Source organism: Equus przewalskii, chromosome 13 (assembly GCF_037783145.1).
Source record: "Equus przewalskii isolate Varuska chromosome 13, EquPr2, whole genome shotgun sequence".
NCBI classification, from domain to species: Eukaryota; Metazoa; Chordata; class Mammalia; order Perissodactyla; family Equidae; genus Equus; species Equus przewalskii.
In genome coordinates, this window is record NC_091843.1 from 34,034,677 (window position 1) to 34,054,145 (window position 19,469).

Genomic DNA, 19,469 nt, shown 5'->3' on the forward strand with positions numbered 1-19,469 from the left:
GTGGGAGGAAAAGAGGCAATCGCCTTCAAAAAAGTATTTAGCGACCACCATCTGTGTGAATAACGACTTGCTAAACAACAGAATCCCTAAGTAAACATCTTTTACACCCTGGGGGCATCTACAGCCATTAATTTGGCTCTGCCAGTCAAACAAGTCAGGCAGCCACTAACAAGGGGGGATGTATGCACCAGAACTCATCTATAAGGCTATGAAACTGGTTACTCGGTTTCAAAATGTATTTTTAAGGTCCCCTTTTCTGTCCTTGGGAACCCTTCCTGGCAGCCCTCCCTCCACATCCCTGGCCTCAGGGATCTGTGGGCTCTCTCCTGAGGTTCTCTCAGAGAATAAACTGTCACTTCGGGGCTGGTGTTGGAAAGACGCCCAGACTCTTCTATCAACTGGTCACTGGGAGCCCAAGTCCAATCTACCTGTCACAGAGCCCCGGTTGTAAGGGACACTGTCAGAGGCAGGTGTGAGAAGTGGTGGGACCCTCCACTCCCTCCCTGCACAGTGCTACTGGGAGGGGGGGATCCTTTGATTGTGTATTTGTGACAGATGATAAATACCTGTTGAAGACTGGAATCTTCTCTGTCATATAATTTTTTTTAACAATTATGATCAATTTTTCTTATCTCCAAATGAGATTTAAGTAGTATTTTTTCCAAATAGGATTATACAATTAACTATGGCTGCCATTATAAAGTATTGAGTTTAGTACAAAACTACTTATAACTACCTATGTCTCCATCACTGAGATAGGAATAATCATCTGAAAATTTATGTGGCCTTTCTCTTTACCACATGCCAGGCTGTGCGCTCACTTCCCCTTTCCCGATTATCTGTGCTCTGCTCTACACTCTAACAACCCTGTCACGGCTCCCCAGGAGAACCCTTGAACTTTCCATGTTCTCTAGATATATCACAACCTGCTGTGCTACCTCTTGGCCTTGATCACCCTCAATTTATTTTTTTAATATTCACCCACAAATAGGTGTTAATAATGTTTTGTCCTCTAGGTTGAGCCTCTGAAATGTAGCACCTCTAAAACAAACGATGTTTTCCTTCATACCACATTCCTCTGTACCCTATCTGCACTGTTGCTATCAGAAATAATAAGATACAACATTTTAGCTAAACAACAGTTTACAGAATCTCCCATAAAGAAATCACACATGGCTCTAGTGCTAACAGAAGCAAACCTGAATTTCACAAGTTTAAAGACACTTATACGCTACAGGTTTAAATCCTTATTTGAGTTCCAACCCCAGCCAGGTGGCTTCATCACTGCCTTTCCCTAAGTACTTCTAAAGACGATCTTCCATTTAGAAAGGAGCTGTTTGTCAGCAATAGCAGAGCCAGGGCTAGGATTAGGGCTACGTAAGGGACAACATTTACAACTGTACCCATCGATGGTGGTACCTAAAGGCACTTAAAAGTCATTCTTGCATTTCTTCTATTTACTAAGAATGAGAGAACAACAAAAAAACCCTACAAAACAACAAAGAGAAAAACAAAAAAAGCACCACAAATCCTTATACGTGAGGTTTCAAAATAAACCTCACAATTCACACAAACACAACACGCATGTGGAAAATAATGCTGAACAATCCAATAAATCCATAAAGTTACAAGTATTTGCACCACTCATTATTTTTTTCTTGGTTGACTCCTATTTAAACAGCAAGAAAATTCTTGTAAGTTTTAAATCTTTTTTTTAAGTTATTAACTATAACTCTCAGAAAATCCTGGATCAATGTCTAAACTCTAGCTTTAAAAGTTATTTACCCCTTCTAATTTTAGAGTTATTTTCTAAAACTTTTATCTTAAAATGCAATTTTTAAACCTCTCATTACCCAACCCACTACTTCTGCATACTCTTTAAATCCTACCAAATGAGACAGTATAATTACCAGAAAGTAAACAAGCACATTTCTTTAGGTAAACAACTGAGTATGCTATTTTACTCTGTTTTTCAGAAACAGCCAAAGTTAGTGAGGACTGTAAACTTTCTATTGTATATAGATGGTAGATTTCTAATTGTATATTGTATATTGACTGTAAACAGTAGTATTCTAACATAACCAAATTCTTTACCTTCAAGAATAGTTCTCTATCAAATTGTTATTAACTAGGGGATGGCTTTTAAAACAAGGTAAATAATTCCAACAAAGAGAAACTTAATAAAAAGACAACCTGATTTAAAAATGAGCAAAGAATTTTAACAGACATTTCTCCAAAGAAGATATACAAATCACCAGTACACAGAAGATACTCAACATGATTAGTCATCAGAGAAATTCAAATCAAAACCATGAGATACCACTCAATGGTATGGCCATCAAAAAATAAAAAAGGAAAATAAATGTTGTTCAGCATGTGGAGAAATTGGAACGCTCATACACTGCTGGTGGGAATGTAACGTGGTGCAGCCACTGTAAAAAACAGCTTGGCAGTTGCACAAAAAAAAAGTTAAACACAGAGTTATAAAACGACCCAGCAATTCCACTCCTAGGTATATATACCCAAGAGAACTGAAAACATATTTTCACAGAAAAACTTGTACAGCAAAACTGTTTACAACAGCATTATTTGCAGCAGCCAAAATGCTCATCAACTGATGAACAGATAAACAAAATACGGTATATCCATCCCATCCACAAAAAGGATGAAGTACTAATACATGCCGTAACACAGACGAACCTTGAAAACATGATGCTAAGCAAAAGAAACCAGTCACAAAGACCACATAATGCATCATTCCATTTATATAAAACGTCCGGAAAAGGCAAATCCCAGAGAGACAGCAGTGGTTGCCAGGTGCTAGGGAAGGGAACACAGTGGAGCGACTGGCTGCGAATGGGTCCAGGTTTCTTTTGGGGTGATAAAAATGTTCTGGAATTAGATAGTGGCAATGGTTGCAAAACCTTATACTGAATTGTACACTTGAAAAGGGTGAATTTTAAGCTATGTGAATTACATATTAAAAAAAGAGTATTTTCTAATTTTGAAAACACAAACGTATATAATTTTATTTAAAAGTAAATTTTATTTAAAACAAAACAAAATTAACTACTCCAAATCATTATTCTCTTGCTAAACCAAATGTCTACGTCCCTTAACGGGAGGAAATGGGTCCTGATCTCATCAATGTCCCCAGAGCTTGACACAGAAAACATATTTGTGAATGGATGAAAATAATGAAGAAAAATAACACAGTGAATTGCAAACTAATCATAAGGAAAAAAATCCTTAATATTTTCCTTTCCTGAAGAGAAACCTATTAGAATCAAGAAATCAAAAGACAGTTTGGTTAACAACCTATTTTAAGAGCTAAACAGGAACATCATTAATTTATTTTTTTCTACTTCAAGAGTTCACCTAAAGATAACTTTAAACACAAACTACCAGGGGCCGGCTCGGTGGCCGAGTGGTTGGGTTCACGCGCTCTGCTGTGGCGGCCCAGGGTTCGGATCCTGGGCACCGACATGGCGCCGCTCATCAGGCCATGTTGAGGCGGCGTCCCACATCCCACAGCTAGAAGGACCTGCAACTAAGATACACAACTGTGTACAGAACGGGTTTGGGGAGATAAAGCAGAAAAAAACCCCACAAACCACCAGATTTAGACTATCCCAAACAATCTCTCTCATGTCAAAAGGAAAAGATAAATGCAAATCCTCTTAATACCAAAACAAAAACACAAAAATCAAAATTCACCAAAGCAAAAGAAAAGCACAGTAATCAGAATAATGCTTTAAAAAGTCAATGCAATAACAGATGAAAAGAACAATGTGTATATACACATGTGCATATATATGTACATATATATATATATATTTAGGATACATATAGCATAGATACATCTATGTCTCCTAAAATCCTAACTTGTAAAACAATATACAAAAGAACTCAACTCTTTTAAATCAGTCTAATGCAGTTATTGTTAAACTACATGCCTATCCATCAATATATTTAGTTTGATTTGTACAACTTTTCTGAAAAACAGCTGTACTGCACAAAGAGTACTTAAAATGTAAATACTATTAATGTAGATATATAACCTACAGGAGTAGAATCAAATACAAACATGTTGTGATTCAAGTTTTCCATTCTCTCCATTGGCTTTTCTTCTGCCGTAGCCCACAATAACCTTCCTCATGGACAGTCAGAAATCTGAATATTTCATTCAATGAAATTTTACCAGGCACTATTACAAGCCAGGATCACATCAATTTTTGACTATTTTTCCCTTAATGTTCCTGAAAGCACACTTCAATTTCATTAATTTACTAGAAAGAGTGGTTATTATGTTAAGCTATAATGATACTATTCAGGCTGATAATTTGGGATGTTAAAAGTCAATTTGATGAGATTTGTTAAATGATGCTTTATGTACAATTATTAAAATCAACATCTGTCAACAAGGACAAAATAACTTTTTCATTAAATCTATTGACAGAAACCCTATTCCTGTATACCATTATACTGAAATACCAAAGGAAGGAGTTTCTTAGGTACAGTAACTGTTTTCTTCTGGGCTCTACTTGCTTTTTATATGTCAATACTCTCTACTCTGTGGTTAGTTCAGTGTTTGGGTCATAACAGGAATAGGCATATCTTTACCAGCAATTTCCTGCAGAAGTAGTATATATCCATTTTACTGTTGTTCAAAAGTGGACTACTGATTTCTTTCTTTAAGGTTAGCTTTTTTTGTGTCCAAGGACATGAAGATGTTCACTCACATTTGCTTTTCAAATTAAGAACTTTTACTCATTCAAAAGACACCGTTAAGAGGATGAAAAAACAACCCAGAGTGGGAGAAGATATTATCTTTCAGGTAAAGGACTCATATCCAGAATATATAAAGAACTTCTAAAAATTACTAAGAAAAAGGAAACCATTCAACTGAAAAATGGGCAAAAGACTTGAATAGACACTTCACAAAAGAAGATATCCAAATGGCCAATAAACTTATAAAAAGGTACTCCATTTCATTAGTCATTGCAGAAATGCAAATTAAAACCACAGGCGATGGTTAAAATTAAAAAAACAGAAAATATCGAAAGTGGTTGAAGGTATCTAACAATCAGAACTCTCAAACTGGGAGTATAAATTTGTACAACCAACTTAGAAAACAGTTTGGCAATATCTACTAAAGATGAATTTATACGTACACTACGACCCAGCAATGCTGCTCTCATTATATATCCAACAGAAACACATGTTCACCAAAAGACATACCAGGATGTTCAAAGTAACACTATTCATAAAATTGAAAACTGTTCAAGTGTCCATCAACCACAGAAGAATGGGTAAGTAAACTGTCGTATCTTCATACAATGGAATACTATACAGCCATGTGAATGAACCAACTATCACAACACACAGCAGCATGGGTGATCTCACAAACATAATGTTGAGCAAAAGAAGCCAGGTAAAGAGCATTTACTGTATGATTATATTTATATAAAAATCAAAACCAGGCAAACCTAATATGTCAGTGAGTGGTTACCCTGGGGAGGGGGCAACTGGAAGGGCACCTGAAGGGAGCTTTTAGATTGCTGGTAGTGCTGTTTCTTGATCTGGGCACTAGTTTAGATGTGTGTGTTCAGCTGTGCATTTATGATTTGTGCATGTTTCTGTGTGTAAATCATACTTCACTGACACTTCAGGAAGGGGACGAAAGGAGATGGCAGAGGATTCATGTGTCGACTGCAAGCCCTCTGTAGAGACCTTTGCATGGTGTATCGCTGTATTCACCCCAGCACCGACTAGTGAGTGGCCCACTGTGGATACCTGCGTAGCGCAGTTGATTAAAGCAGGAAAGGGGGTGCAGCTTTACCAGAAACCTACCTGAAGAAATGGCAGCTCATCTTAATGCCATCTTAACTTACCAGTTCACATTTATCTCAAGTATTCCTATTACTTTTTACATATCACCAAATAAATGTTCAGGCTAGGCTTGTAGCCACTTGCAGATGATTGCCATATCTGTGGAAGGGACAGTGCTGATGGCTCCTTGAGCGATCAGCAGCAGGTGGCATCCCAATCCCTACTTAGCACAAGGAGCACATAAACCATGGAGAGAACCAAGGAGAACCGGGCTCTACAGAGCAATGAAGGCAAGAGCAGCTCTCTCCCCTTGCTGGTCTAACAGCAAGGAGGCGGGGCAACAAAGAACTTCAAAAAAGACTGGTAGGACCTGGGTTGTAAACTCACAGGTGTTTGGTTTATTTTCATGCTTCATAAGGTACATATTCCTTTTGTATGTATTACATGTATTCCTTTTGCATGTACACAATATTTCATAATAAAAAGAACATTATGATTCTATAGTTACCAACGTTAAAAAGAAATGGTAACAAAAGTATAAGAAACACAAAGGAGAAACAGACATCTCAACCTTTCTCTCTTTAGAAACAAGAAACAATGTTTAGTATTCAACCTATAACACTGAGCATAGTGTACTGGGTACAAATCAGTGTTCAATAAATGTTTGTGGCACATTATGAAGGAAAATTGGTATTTTAGCACACTGTAATTCCTAGAAAGTTTTTTCTTCTAACAACAACCAATTGGCACATCTAAAACATCGAATATTCTATATTAAAAAGACAGAAAAGTTAAAAGTACAGACATTGAAAGTGACAGAACCATGCCTAGAACCCAGGGACATGTGCTGACCGCAGCCTGCTTGTTGTGCTGGCCCCAGGAGTACCAGAGCACTCTCTTAGGCTGGGAAGTTCCAACAGTTATGCCTGCTTATTATTATATGATGCTGCTGCTGCTGCCTGGAGTAGAGCACACTAGGGCAGAGATTATGGATAGGAAAAGGGATTCTATTCCAGAGTCTGCCCTAACTTCGGCTGATCATGAGGTCGCATTCTCCCACAAGAACAATGAGAGCAGACAGATGCATTAAGCATTTCATATCTTTTCTTCCACCCCATCATCACAGAATGTTTCGTTACGTAAGTGTTTAACTGTTAGAATAATTTCACACCACTCAACAAACATGTCAGGCCATGACCGGTGTGGGGTCTAAGGACACAACAGTGAATGTGATTGGTGACTGGTGTTTTTGACCTAAGTCTGAAGTTTAGCAAAGAAAAGACAATCAAAAGAAGTAATTATAATTATGATGTTCCAGTTAAAGAGTAAACACACACATTTGCCTCTTATGCCTTCCAAAAATGTTAGTAAAGTTTTATCAATTTAAGGCAAAAACTACAAAGACAAGCAACAGGAGAGGAAGCAGCAATAAAATCCTGAAAGCTAGAAGCAGGATGACAAGTGATAACTAACACGGAAGACTTAAGAAAATTGAATTCTAAACCAGAAAGCAGAAAAGCAATCTGTCTTGCACTATACCCCAAGAAGGCTCAAGGACTGGCGATACGAAGTACCAGTGGATGTAGGGGTAAAATGAGATTTAAAAGCAGAAAGAATGGTTGCGGATGCAGTTAAACACACACAGCTCCCAGGATCTCCATTAGAAGACTAGAGGTTTATTCTTTGAAGAGAGTAAAGCAGAGATCTGGGTTGGAGACAGAGTTTACGAGAAAAGGTAGCACATCAGAAAAGAGTGGTTAAGTGAGAGATTTCTATACTAAATGTTGAGCTCTCCCAGTCTTCTTACCCCAATTAGCTCCCAGAATACTAGCAGCCAGGCTTATTCCGTGGGAAAACTGACCAGCCCAAGAGAAAAGACCTAAAGGCACTGTCACTCAAAGAAACAGCCTAGTCAGGTCACGCTGTGGTGAGGCATCGGCGAGAAGCTCCATCAAGCACACCGAGCTTCTGAACTGCTTTCCTGATGATGCACACTTAACCAAGCAGGTAAAGACCACCATGCATCCACCGGAAATTTCTAACATAAAAGATCATAAGCAAAGACCAAAAAGAGCAAAGCAAAAGACCAAAGCAAAGAGAACAAATGCAATGCAGAGGAAACAACTAAGCAGGAAGATGAAAACTTAAAAAAAAAAAAAAGAAAAAAAACTTTCAATAATCTAAGAAAAATAAGAGGAAAAAAATAGAACCATAAAACAAGGACAGCATGCTATAAAAAGGGGGAGCAATTAAAGAGTGTTTAAAAATTAAAAATGATAATTAAAATTTTATCAAAGAGTTAGATATAAAATTGAGAAAATCTCATACAAAGTAGAGAAAAAGACATAGATGAAAAATATGAGGTTAAAAACATTTTAAAGAATCAGCATAAGAGGTCCAAGATCCAAAGAGAGAAAAAAAAAAAATCAAAGCAGAGACAAATCAAACAAATACTTTTTTAAACTTCCCAGAACTGACAGACATGAGCTTCTAGACTGAAAGTGCCTGGCACAATGGATGAAAACAGATCTACACTAAAGGACAACACAGTGAAATTTAAGAACACTGGGGACCAAAAGAAGCCCCTAAAAGCTTCCAGAGAGAGAGACAAGAGAGACAGAGAAAGTAGGCCACATCTAAGGAGTCAGACATCACAAATGGCTTCAGGTTTCCTAATAGCAACAGTGGAACCCAGAAAGCAACGGAACAAATGCCTTCAAAATTCTAAAGGAAAATGTTTCCAACCCAGAAGTCTAAGTAAGTGTGAAGATTAAATTTTAAAAAAGGTTAACCTCCCATACATTCTTCCTCAGAAAGACACTGGAGGGTGTGTTCTATGAAAACGAGGCAGTAAACCAAGAGAGAAGGATGTGAATCAAGGAAAGGGGCTTCAATTAGAAAGACTGGGAAAGGAAATCCCCAGGATGACAACTCAACAGCAGACCTTGAGAGCAAGCTTGCAGAACAGGTCAAAAGGCCAGGAAAGATGCCCTCCACACCCCTCCCTCCCAACCTCACTCCCCAAACTGAAATCAGTAAAATACATGATGTGCTTGAACATATCAAAAAACTATTAGGATTATTAGGTAAGAATCTGAGGATGAATCTGTGCTATTAACAATTTATGATATGTACATAGAAAATTAAGCAAACAAAAAAAATCATTAACTTTAGGGAAAATAAAGTACCACTGGGACAAGGAAAAGTAACCACAGTATACTACATAGCTATGAACAGTATTTACTATTTTCAACTACCGTAAATGCTGAACTAAGCACATTATGGATACAACTATGTAGAAAAATGGAGAGACAGGAAGTGGGAGTACACGCAGTCGTGGGAGGGTGGTGAAGGAGAGCTAAGTCCTTACATCCCATGGTGGTAAGTCAGTTCTAAAAATGCTGAAAACTGAAAATTCAAGACATAGCACACTGTGAATGTTATTTAACTACAAGAATAATAGCAAAACACCAAAAAGAAAACCAAAACAGCTGAAAGCGCTAAAGAGCAGGCAAGCAGGCAGGAGACTGCTGCTTTTGGTAATAAGTCAATAAGATCTATTTGACTCTAACCTACATGCATGTATAACTGACAGAAAAACTAATTGAGAAGCAAAAAAAAAAAAAAAAAAAGATCAAAGTACATCATGAAAGGGGAATCTCACTGTGCTCAGGGGAACCTGACCTAATTGGGGAGGGGAGACGTACTCAAACTCCCTCAGGACAGATGACCTACACTAAGATGGGGACTGGGAGGGAAGGAGCATTCCAGGCACAGGAAACAGAGTGAGGGGAGGCCTCCAGGCCAGAGAGGGTGATGCCCTCCAGGAAGTGAAAGAAGTTCCCCATCCACTCCTGCCCCCAAGTCCTCGTCCCCCCATCTATATGTCACCCAGCCTTCAAGGCCAGGCTCAAGTTTAACATTCTCAGAAGCTTCCTGGAAGTCTCTGGAACCAGCTGATCTCTCCCATCTCAAAATAACGCCTTTTATCAACTATCTCATTCTCTTAATTATCTACCATTTCATTCTCTGAATTAACATAATTAACATTGTATCAACACCATTAACACATTCTCATGGATTGAAGTCACTCAACAGGTATTTAGTGAATACTTACTATATGCATAAAATTGTGCTGGGTACTAAAAGTAAGCTGAAGCAAGAAAAAAAGGAAGGGAGGGAAGGGGGAAAAGAAAACAAACAAGCAGCAGTCCACAGGTGCTCAGTAAACTCTTAATAGAAAGGCCTGTGGCACATCCTTTTGCATTTCAAAGTATTTAAACACCCAAGCCGGCACTTCATAAACACCTCTTATTAATTAAATTACAAATGGCTCATAAGGTGAAAGTCTTGGTGGACAGTAACTTTTTTTAAAACCAAAATACAAATTTTGAAGGAAAAAAACCCAACAGTGTACTCTATACACATTCTAAGATAAGTATAAAAAGTAACATTTTGTAATAATGACAACAGCACAGAGGGATTTTTAAAAATATTTTTCTTCTCAATTACAAAATTTGTAAGTTCGCAAAGAGAAAACTTGGCAAAAATATAGAGAATTAAATAAAAATCATCATAATTCCATACTTCCAGACTTTTGGGTGAATGTGAATACTCTTATAACCTTTTTCACTCATTACATGGTGGAAATTTTCCTCATCATTAAATATTCTTTTGCAGTAACACTGCAGTATTTGAAAGTCAGTCTATATTTTTAAAAGGGAAAAAAAAGTTCATTTCTCAGAAATAACTACAACATTAACTAGGACAGCTAAATAATAATTAAAACAACCTGCTAAGAGAAATACAAAATCAGTGTTAGAAGGTATACCCCACTAATTGTTGAGATCCTCTTGAACACAATTACAGATTCTCACCTAAATATTTTCACTGAAACGTGAAGTCTTAAAGCAGCATTTGGATTACATTAAACCTATCTGATATACAGAAAATAAAAGATATTTTAACCTTCCAAACAATAATAGATGTTAATATTATAAGGTAATGATGACCTTTCATGCTCAACATCATTTGTTTTTTCTCCCCCTTCTACTCAGCTGGTCATTTTGGCCACAGCTGAATGGTCAGAGACGGCTGTAAAGCTCACAAGATTACCTAAATGTGACCACCTCAACTAACTCAGTCACTTAACATGAAGCTGAACCAATGTGTTTAAGAGAATTCATGCTGCCTACCTTCAAATGCAGGACTGAGGAGAACTGATTCTAAGCACATTTTAAAACATGATATCTGAAAATGAAATTCAGTCACACAAGGACAAAAGTGTGGAAAACAATCCCACATCAGCCATCAATCATATACAGGATCCTGCAGATAACCCTCAGATCATACTTCTTATGCTGTCTCTACAGTAACTGAACAGATTTTTCTAAAGTTCTGAAAATGCAATTACTAAAAGCAGTGAATAAGAATACCAGAAATCAAAGAGCCACCTTCTTTAAAAAAACTAAAAAACTCTTAACTTACTATTTTCTTGCTTTTAAGAGATTGATTTTATTGTGAACCTAAAATTGCTCTAAAAAATAAAGTTCATTTTAAAAATTTAAAAATTATTACCTTTCCTGATTTTCATTAATTTTTTGCCGAGATATACAATGTTTAAAGCTGCTCAGCAGGGAAAGACACAAACAGAATGTTTTCTACTGCAAAATTACAAAACAGTATTCTGTAATCATCAGTGACTCATTCTTTTAAAATATACTATTAAGGAGATATTTTCTATATTTTTAAAGCACACTTTTTTTATCTTTTAGCATAAACTCACCATCTGTATTTATTGACATCACTTTTAAAAATAATTATACATCATGAAAGAAATGTGCTAAATCATCAGTAGAATGATCCTCTTTGGATCAAAGCCACCAGCTTCTACATACAAAAACAATCAGTTATAAAGCTGGAAGGAGCCAAAACGATCTAGTCCAATTACGTGATTTTACAAAAGACGGAAACAGGCTAGAAGGAGGTTAAAGTCCTCACCCACAGTCACACAACTACTTACTTCATGACAGAAGCTGGGTAATTACTGATCAGATGTTTTAATTAATAAAGTCCCTTTACGTTCTCCCGAATCAGTCTCTACCTCGCGCCCGAAGTGAACCTTTGAGGCACTGAAGTCTATGTTACATGCTTCGAAAACTGCTTATTAACACAAAGTTATACAAAAGGTTTGGATGCTATAACATAAATCTGCTAAAATGAAAGCTTCACTATATTTCTGATGACCTGGTCTATAAAATTGCATCTAAACTTAATGAGGACAAAATTAATTAAAAATAATTTAATAACAAAGTAAAGAGCAAAGTAAGCACTGAATTCTATAGAGATAAGGACTGTGGTAGCTAAGGAGACTTGGGTTTTACCTGCAGCACTCTCAATTTTTATAGGATTGTATTCATTGTTAATCAAACCTTAATGTTTAAGGCGAATCTGGGCAATAAATACATGGCTGTTATTTTATACTATTCCTGCAACTTTCCATAAATTTGAAATTATTCCAAATGAAAGTTCTTTTAAAGGAATTTTAAAAAAAGGAAAACATGATCATTAACAGAAAATTTGGAAAATAAAAAGGAGAAATCACTCCTACCATTTTTCTTAAAAAGTATGTTTAAAAGAAAAAAAAAACGCCATGCATTTGTCAAAACCTAGAGAACTTTACAGCACAAAGAGTGAAATTGAACATACACAAAATTTTTTTTAAATTTAGGTGGCTGGCGGTTCCCAGGATGGTATGCGGAATGTAACAAAACAATTCTAACTACATTATAAAAGTATGACACAACCCACTGAAGAGGCTGGGGAGCAAAGGTGCTGATCTGAGTACCTGAGTAACTATGGAAATGAGTAGAGACTATAAGACTAAAGGCAAAAGAAATGGTACTACGCCCTGCCCTCTAGTAGATAAAACCGTTCCCACAGGGATGCGGGTTAACAACTCTGACAGCTGTATATTAGATATACGTGTATAGTCCACACACGTATATTAGAATTGAAGAATTAACTAAGTGGACGGCGGGTGGTGGAGCCAGGTTTTTCACTGCTGGAGTGCAAGTTTACAGATAAGCAGGGGGAGGAGGCTAGAGTGATCCATGCAGTAACAGATTAGAGTGGGTTAGTTTAATACAGATACAGATGGTTACATATGGACATGTTTACATATACACGTACACATAAACATTTCTTTACTCTGTCAGCTCAGAAGGCCTAGAAGCGATGACACCCTAGCGGCAATGAGCACAATCTTGGTTCCAATATCACTCTCCAATAAAAGCAAGCAGGGCTCCTTGGAGAAACGGCTGATTCTAGGACAGCAGAGGAAATATACATGAGCCTGGAGCCAAAAAGTAAGGAAGTGCTTTACAAAAACCACAATGATGGAACTATGTCAAAGGGACACAGGTGCCAACTGAAACGGTTCCCAAGGGCCAAAACTGGAACAATCTGAGCAACAAAATAAAGCAGGATAGGATTATAACCCGAAGAATAAATGAATTCATACTGATATCACTGAATAAATAAATTAATGGAGAAGAGACAAGTGTCCCATGCAGAAAAATTCCAGGTAACTTACATAAATACTCTGCCCGCAATGAGATGGTGAAGCATAACGCCCCTATCCCTAAGTGTGGACTGCACACAGTGACTTCCTTCCAAAGACGACAGTATGAAAAGAGGGGGCCAGGCGGGGGGGAGTAACTTCCCAGTAGAGAAACCTCACAAACACTACTTCAGCCAGGTGATCGGGGTCAACTCCGCAGTGATAAGCCAAGTTGAAAGTACGTATTCTTGATACGATGTGATGAAAATGGCACTTTACTTCTGTTTCTTCCTCCCCCCAAACCCACAACCCCAATCTAATCATGAGAAAAGGATCAGACAAATCTCAGCTGAGGGACATTCTACAAATACCTGACCAATACTCCTCAAAACTGTCAAGGTCTTCAAAAACAAGGAAAATTTGAGAAACTGTCACAGCCAAGAGGAGGCTAAGGAGACAAGATGACAGAATGTAATGAGGAAACCTGTACGGAATCCTGGAACAGAAAAAAAGACATTGGATTAAAAACTGAAAATCTGAATAAAGTGCAGACTTTAGTAAAGAAAAATGTATCAATACTGGTTCATTAATGTCATAAATGTATCATACTAACCTAAGATGTTAACAGGGGTAACTGGGTTTGGGGTAAATGGAAAATGTACTCTCTTCTCAATGTTTCTAAACATCTAAAAATGTTACAAAACAAAAAGTTTATTTAAAAATGTTAAAAATCTAAATTTTTTTTTAAAAAAAAAGCAAAGGAAAAATAAGAAAGAAAGCCTGAAGAACGCACACCAAAATTGAGAAGTAATTACACCTCTGGGGAGAGATTAGAAAGGAAGGAAAATGGGGGCCAGCCAGGTGGCGCAGCGGCTAAGTTCGCACGTTCCACTTATCGGTGGCCCAGGGTTCGCCGGTTCGGATCCCAGGTGTGGACACGGCACCACTTGGCACACCATGCTGTGGTAGGCGTCCCACATATAAAGTAGAGGAAGACAGGCAAGGATGTTAGCTCAGGGCCAGGCTTCCTCAGCAAAAAGAGGAGGATTGGCAGTAGTTAGCTCAGGGCTAATCTTCCTTAAAAAAAAAAAAAAAAAGGGGCTGGCCCCGTGGCCGAGTGGTTAAGTTCGCACGCTCCGCTGCAGGCGGCCCAGTGTTTCGCTGGTTCAAATCCTGGGCGCGAACATGGCACTGCACGTCAGACCACGCTGAGGCAGCGTCCCACATGCCACAACTAGAGGAACCCACAACGAAGAGTACACAACTAGGTACCGGGGGGCTTTGGGGTGAAAAAGGAAAAAATAAAATCTTAAAAAAAAAAAGGGAAGGAAAATCAAGTTTTCCTTTACAAAGTTACTGTGTGACTCTAGTCAAAGAACATATCTGTGTACTACTGTGTAACAAGAAATTTTAATTTTAAATGACACATTTAAGCATTGAATGATAAATAAAATGAAACTGTTATTAAACAGAAACTACTCCCCCTAAACGTTTGTAATTCTATTCATAAATGATCCAATCTCCAGAAAGACCTCCAAATCATATTCAAGCCTCTGATTAACTACTGATATTACTGCAATACACAAATTTAAAAGAAAAACTGGCAAAGATTATACTACGTTGCTGGGGGGGCTAAGAAATATACACGTGAGAGGAACTGCTTTAATCAGTAAGAAAATATTTCACTAGAAATGTTCTTAAACTTGCTCAGTATTTAGAGCTAATATTTAGAACTTTTAATGTAAATTGTGTTATTCAGAAAAAATGAGTCAGCCTAATTTAACAGTAGGATGTGCTAAGTGACATCTGATAACACTGGTTTCATTATTGCTCTTGGTGACAGCAACAACACACACTGCACCTCTATCTACACAGCCACCAGAAGCAATTACAACTGGAGCATGTAGAGCTCAGCAAATTTGATACATGGTATTTACCAATTGCCTAGCATACTGGTAAAAATGACATGAGAAACAACATAAGACCATCAAGCTGATTTTCAGCATTAATCTCTAATTAAAGTGTTAAAACTGCTTTATCTAAATGGGCAGCATCTACTATTACAAGAATATGGTTCCACTAACAGCTGGATTTGTTCAAACACAATACAAGAATAAATTATTAAGAAACGAAAGTAATTATTTTAAAGGCCTAAGAACAAATAAATCAGAAGATGTCACCTGAATCTCTTCAAGACTTCCTTTTTTTTAATTAATAAAAATAGAAAATCACTCACGGTAGGATTTATTTTATAATATAATCTAATGTAAAGTAATGTAATATAATTGGTGTCTAGGATATAGTAATTTCAAGTTATGTGCAGGCAAACCAGTGTGGCATCAGTTCAGACGCCAGGGTTTTCTAGAGCACCTCAACCGGCCCTTGGTCTCTATTCACACCTGATTCCAGGGCAAAGAGAATGAGTAAACCAATCAAATCTCCCCAAACACGTGGTCACCTGTAGCACTAGGCAAGCAAATAAGGATGGATCAACAGGAATCCATCACTGCTACAAAAACAACACAAAGTATACACAGTTCACCAAGAGTGAGCTAAATACCAAGGACAGTTGCAGATACGCAGTTCCTGACACTCACAAATCCTGTTTCCATATTCATAACTGATTACAAAAGCACTCTCATGGTATAATTCTCATGTAATAATAACTGCTTAAAGCATAATACCATTATCTTTTCGAGTTACACACAGAAACATTTACAGATGAAATGATATTTCTAAGATATGCTTCAAAATAATGGTGGGGAGTATACATGAAACAAGAGTAGCCATTTGTTGACAATTGCTGAAGCTTAGTGATGGGTACATAAAGTTTATTACACTATATTTCTGTGTATGTTTAAAATTTTCATAGTAAAAAGTTGACAATGTAAATAAATATTATTAAGAAATTACTCTACTCTGGGGCTGGCCCCGTGGCCGAGTGGTTAAGTTCACATGCTCCGCTGCAGGCGGCCCAGTGTTTCGTTGGTTCGAATCCTGGGCGCGGAAATGGCACTGCTCATTAAACCACGCTGAGGCGGCGTCCCACATGCCACAACTAGAAGGACCCACAACGAGGAATATACAACTATGTACTGGGGGGCTTTGGGGAAAAAAGGAAAAAAATTAAAAAAAAAAATTACTCTACTCCTACAACTCAGCAACAAAAAGCAAACAATCCAATTCAAAAATGGGCCAAAGACTTGAATATACATTTCTCCAAAGAAGACACAAAAATGTCCAATAAGCACATAAAAAGATGCTCAATATCACTAATCATTAGGGAAATGCAAACCAAAACCACAATGCGATACCACTTCACATCCATCAGGATGATTTTATTAAAAAAACAAACCAAAAAACCCAGAAAATAACAAATGTTGATGAGGATGTGAAAAAACTGGAACCCTTATGCATTGCTGGTAAGAATGTAAAATGGTGCGTTGCTATGGAAAACAGTATGGCAGTTCCTCAAAAAATTAAAAATAGCATTACCATATGAACCAGAAATTCCATTTCTGGGTATATACCCAAAAGAACCGAAAGTGAGGACTCAAAAGCTACTTGTATACCCATGTTCACAGCAGCACTATTCACAATGGACAAAAGGTGGAAGTGCCCCCTGTGTTCATCTATAGATGAATGGATAAACAAAATATGGTGTACACATACAATGGAATACTGTTGTATTAAAACAGAAGGAAATTCTGACACATGATACAATATGGATGAACCTTGAGGACATCATGCTAAGTGAAATAAGCCAGTCACAAAAAGACAAATACTGTATGATTCCACTTATATGAGTTACCTAGAGCAGTTAAATTCATAGACAGAAAGTAGAATGGTGGCTGTCAGGGGCTGAGGAAGGAGGAAATAGGCAGTTACTGTTTAATGGGTGCGGAGTTTCAGTTAGGGAAGATGAAAAAGTTCTGGAAACGGATGGCGGTGATGGCTGTCCAACAATGTGAATGTACTTAATGCCCCTGAACTTACTGTACGCTTAAAAATGGTTAAAATGATAATATATTTGGTAAATATATAATGGTAAAATGGTACTGTTTTTACGATAATTTTTAAACATTTTTTTTTTAAATAATTCTACCCATCTACTCAAAATTTTTATGAAAGTTTTCCTTGATCATTGGCCATACAGGCCACAAATACAGCAAAATAATCTTAAAATCCTGCCTTAACGTTATTTTTTCTTCTTTAAAGAATGGCACCTGAGCTAACATCTTTTTTTTCTTCTTCCTCCTTCTTCTCCCCAAAGCCCCCCAGTACACAGTTGCATACTCTAGTTGTAGGTCCTTCATGGCTGTGCTATGTGGGAGGCCGCCTCAGCATGGCCTGATGAGCGGTGCCACGTCTGTGCCCAGGATCTGAACCTGCAAAATCCTGGGCGGCGGAAGTGGAGTGAGCGAACTTAACCACTCGGCCATGGGGCCAGCCTCTTGACATAACATTCTGAGGGGCATTCCACGATATAATTATAATGACTTTTAAAACTAAAAACATAAAACCACATGCCCCCTCCTCAAGGATTGTGACTTCATCTAATACCTGAACATGAATATGGTTTAACCTGCCAGAGACGAAATTCTTTCCCTGATCTATCAAAGTCTTCCTCCACAATTCTGAGAGCTCACCCAAAAAGGCGTCATTCCCAAAGCTGTTCTACACTGTCGTCAGACTACAATACAAACTTATTAGCGATGCTCACAAGTGGGCAACTTCTGTAGCAGGCAACGCGTCAAGTCTAAAGCTAAACACACTGCCGTCTTCTTTTCAGCCTATGTGGCAGTGTCATTGTTGCCCACTTATATTGGACTCAAATTCAAATACCTCAAAACATTTCAGGAAATACTTGGCAAAATTCATGATACAGGTAAAAATCCATTCCAGTGAGGCAAGAACTGATAAACAGGAATCAATGTCCTCAGAGAGAGCAACACGTTAACAAGCTTCTCAACACTGGGCCTACCTGGACCTTTCTGAAACAGTGCTTCCGACTGTTTGGACACACGATCTGTTTCAAAATGCAAAAAAGGAGAAAAAAAATAAAGCCACAGGGAACCTGAGCCCAGCCTTTCTATGTAGTCCGATGTGATGCCAAATTCAAGTTGTGCACATATTGCACTACCAATAAAAAGACCATAAAGGCAAAAATATGTTTGCATTTATGAATGAATCATACAGTTTTCCGTTACATTTACTTTGCTAGAGGACCAGCTCAGTTTGATTAACCAGATCAAACAGAAGTCAGAATGGCCTTTGGTGACAACCAAGGAGTATCATGCTCCTATGAAGTTGCCTGGACAATTCACCAACATCCTATATTTCAAAAGCCTTTTAAATATGTATATTCTCTGACCAAGCATTTCCATATCTAGAAATTTTTACCGAGGAAATAACTGATGATGTATGTAAAAGAAACTTCAGTGAATGAAAAAAATTATAAATATCCTTAGTGACCAACAATGGGCAACTGATTAAATTATGGTTCAGTCATACAATTACATGCTATGCAGACATTAAAATATGAAACCATCTTATTTTATAGCTGTATTGTGTACCTTTGTACATACAGTGCATGAATATACCTTATGCAAATCCGTGAATGAACATGTCTGAGAACGCGACATAAACGGGCACATGTGGGTCTGTAAACACACACATGTGCTCATAGGCACAAAGTGCGTGCAAGTACAATCAAGCGCCCATAGAATTGTACGTGTACAAAGATGTGCCTATACATGTATGTATGGGTGCATAAACAAATACATATGCACGTGTATATATCTGCCAATGCATATGCCTATATTTGGACCATGAGCCTGCGTTTTAAGCAGGTGAGTGTGTATTTATCCTTGTAATCACTACTTAGAAGCTATGACCTTGAGCAAGTTACTGAGCCTCTTGGAGAGTTGATTTTGTCATCTATACAGTAATACCAAACCCTGCCTCATAGGGGTTCTGCGAGGATTAAGCAAAATAATGGATGTGAAGCACTTAGTATCCCGATCGGTGCATAGTAAATGCTCAATCAATATTAGGTTTCCTTATCTGTACACAT

The 19,469-nt window shown here is 37.6% G+C and overlaps 1 protein-coding gene and 1 long non-coding RNA gene across 2 annotated transcripts in view; one reads left to right on the forward strand and one right to left on the reverse strand.

Moving 5' to 3' along the window:
* Positions 1 to 19,469, reverse strand: part of NDFIP1 (Nedd4 family interacting protein 1) — a 46,150-nt gene that overhangs the window by 24,515 nt on the left and 2,166 nt on the right. The window lies entirely within an intron of this gene.
* LOC139075283 (uncharacterized) lies at positions 8,537 to 11,403 on the forward strand. The gene is made up of 2 exons (XR_011525513.1): positions 8,537 to 8,589; positions 10,890 to 11,403. It is a non-coding gene; the product is annotated as an uncharacterized lncRNA (long non-coding RNA).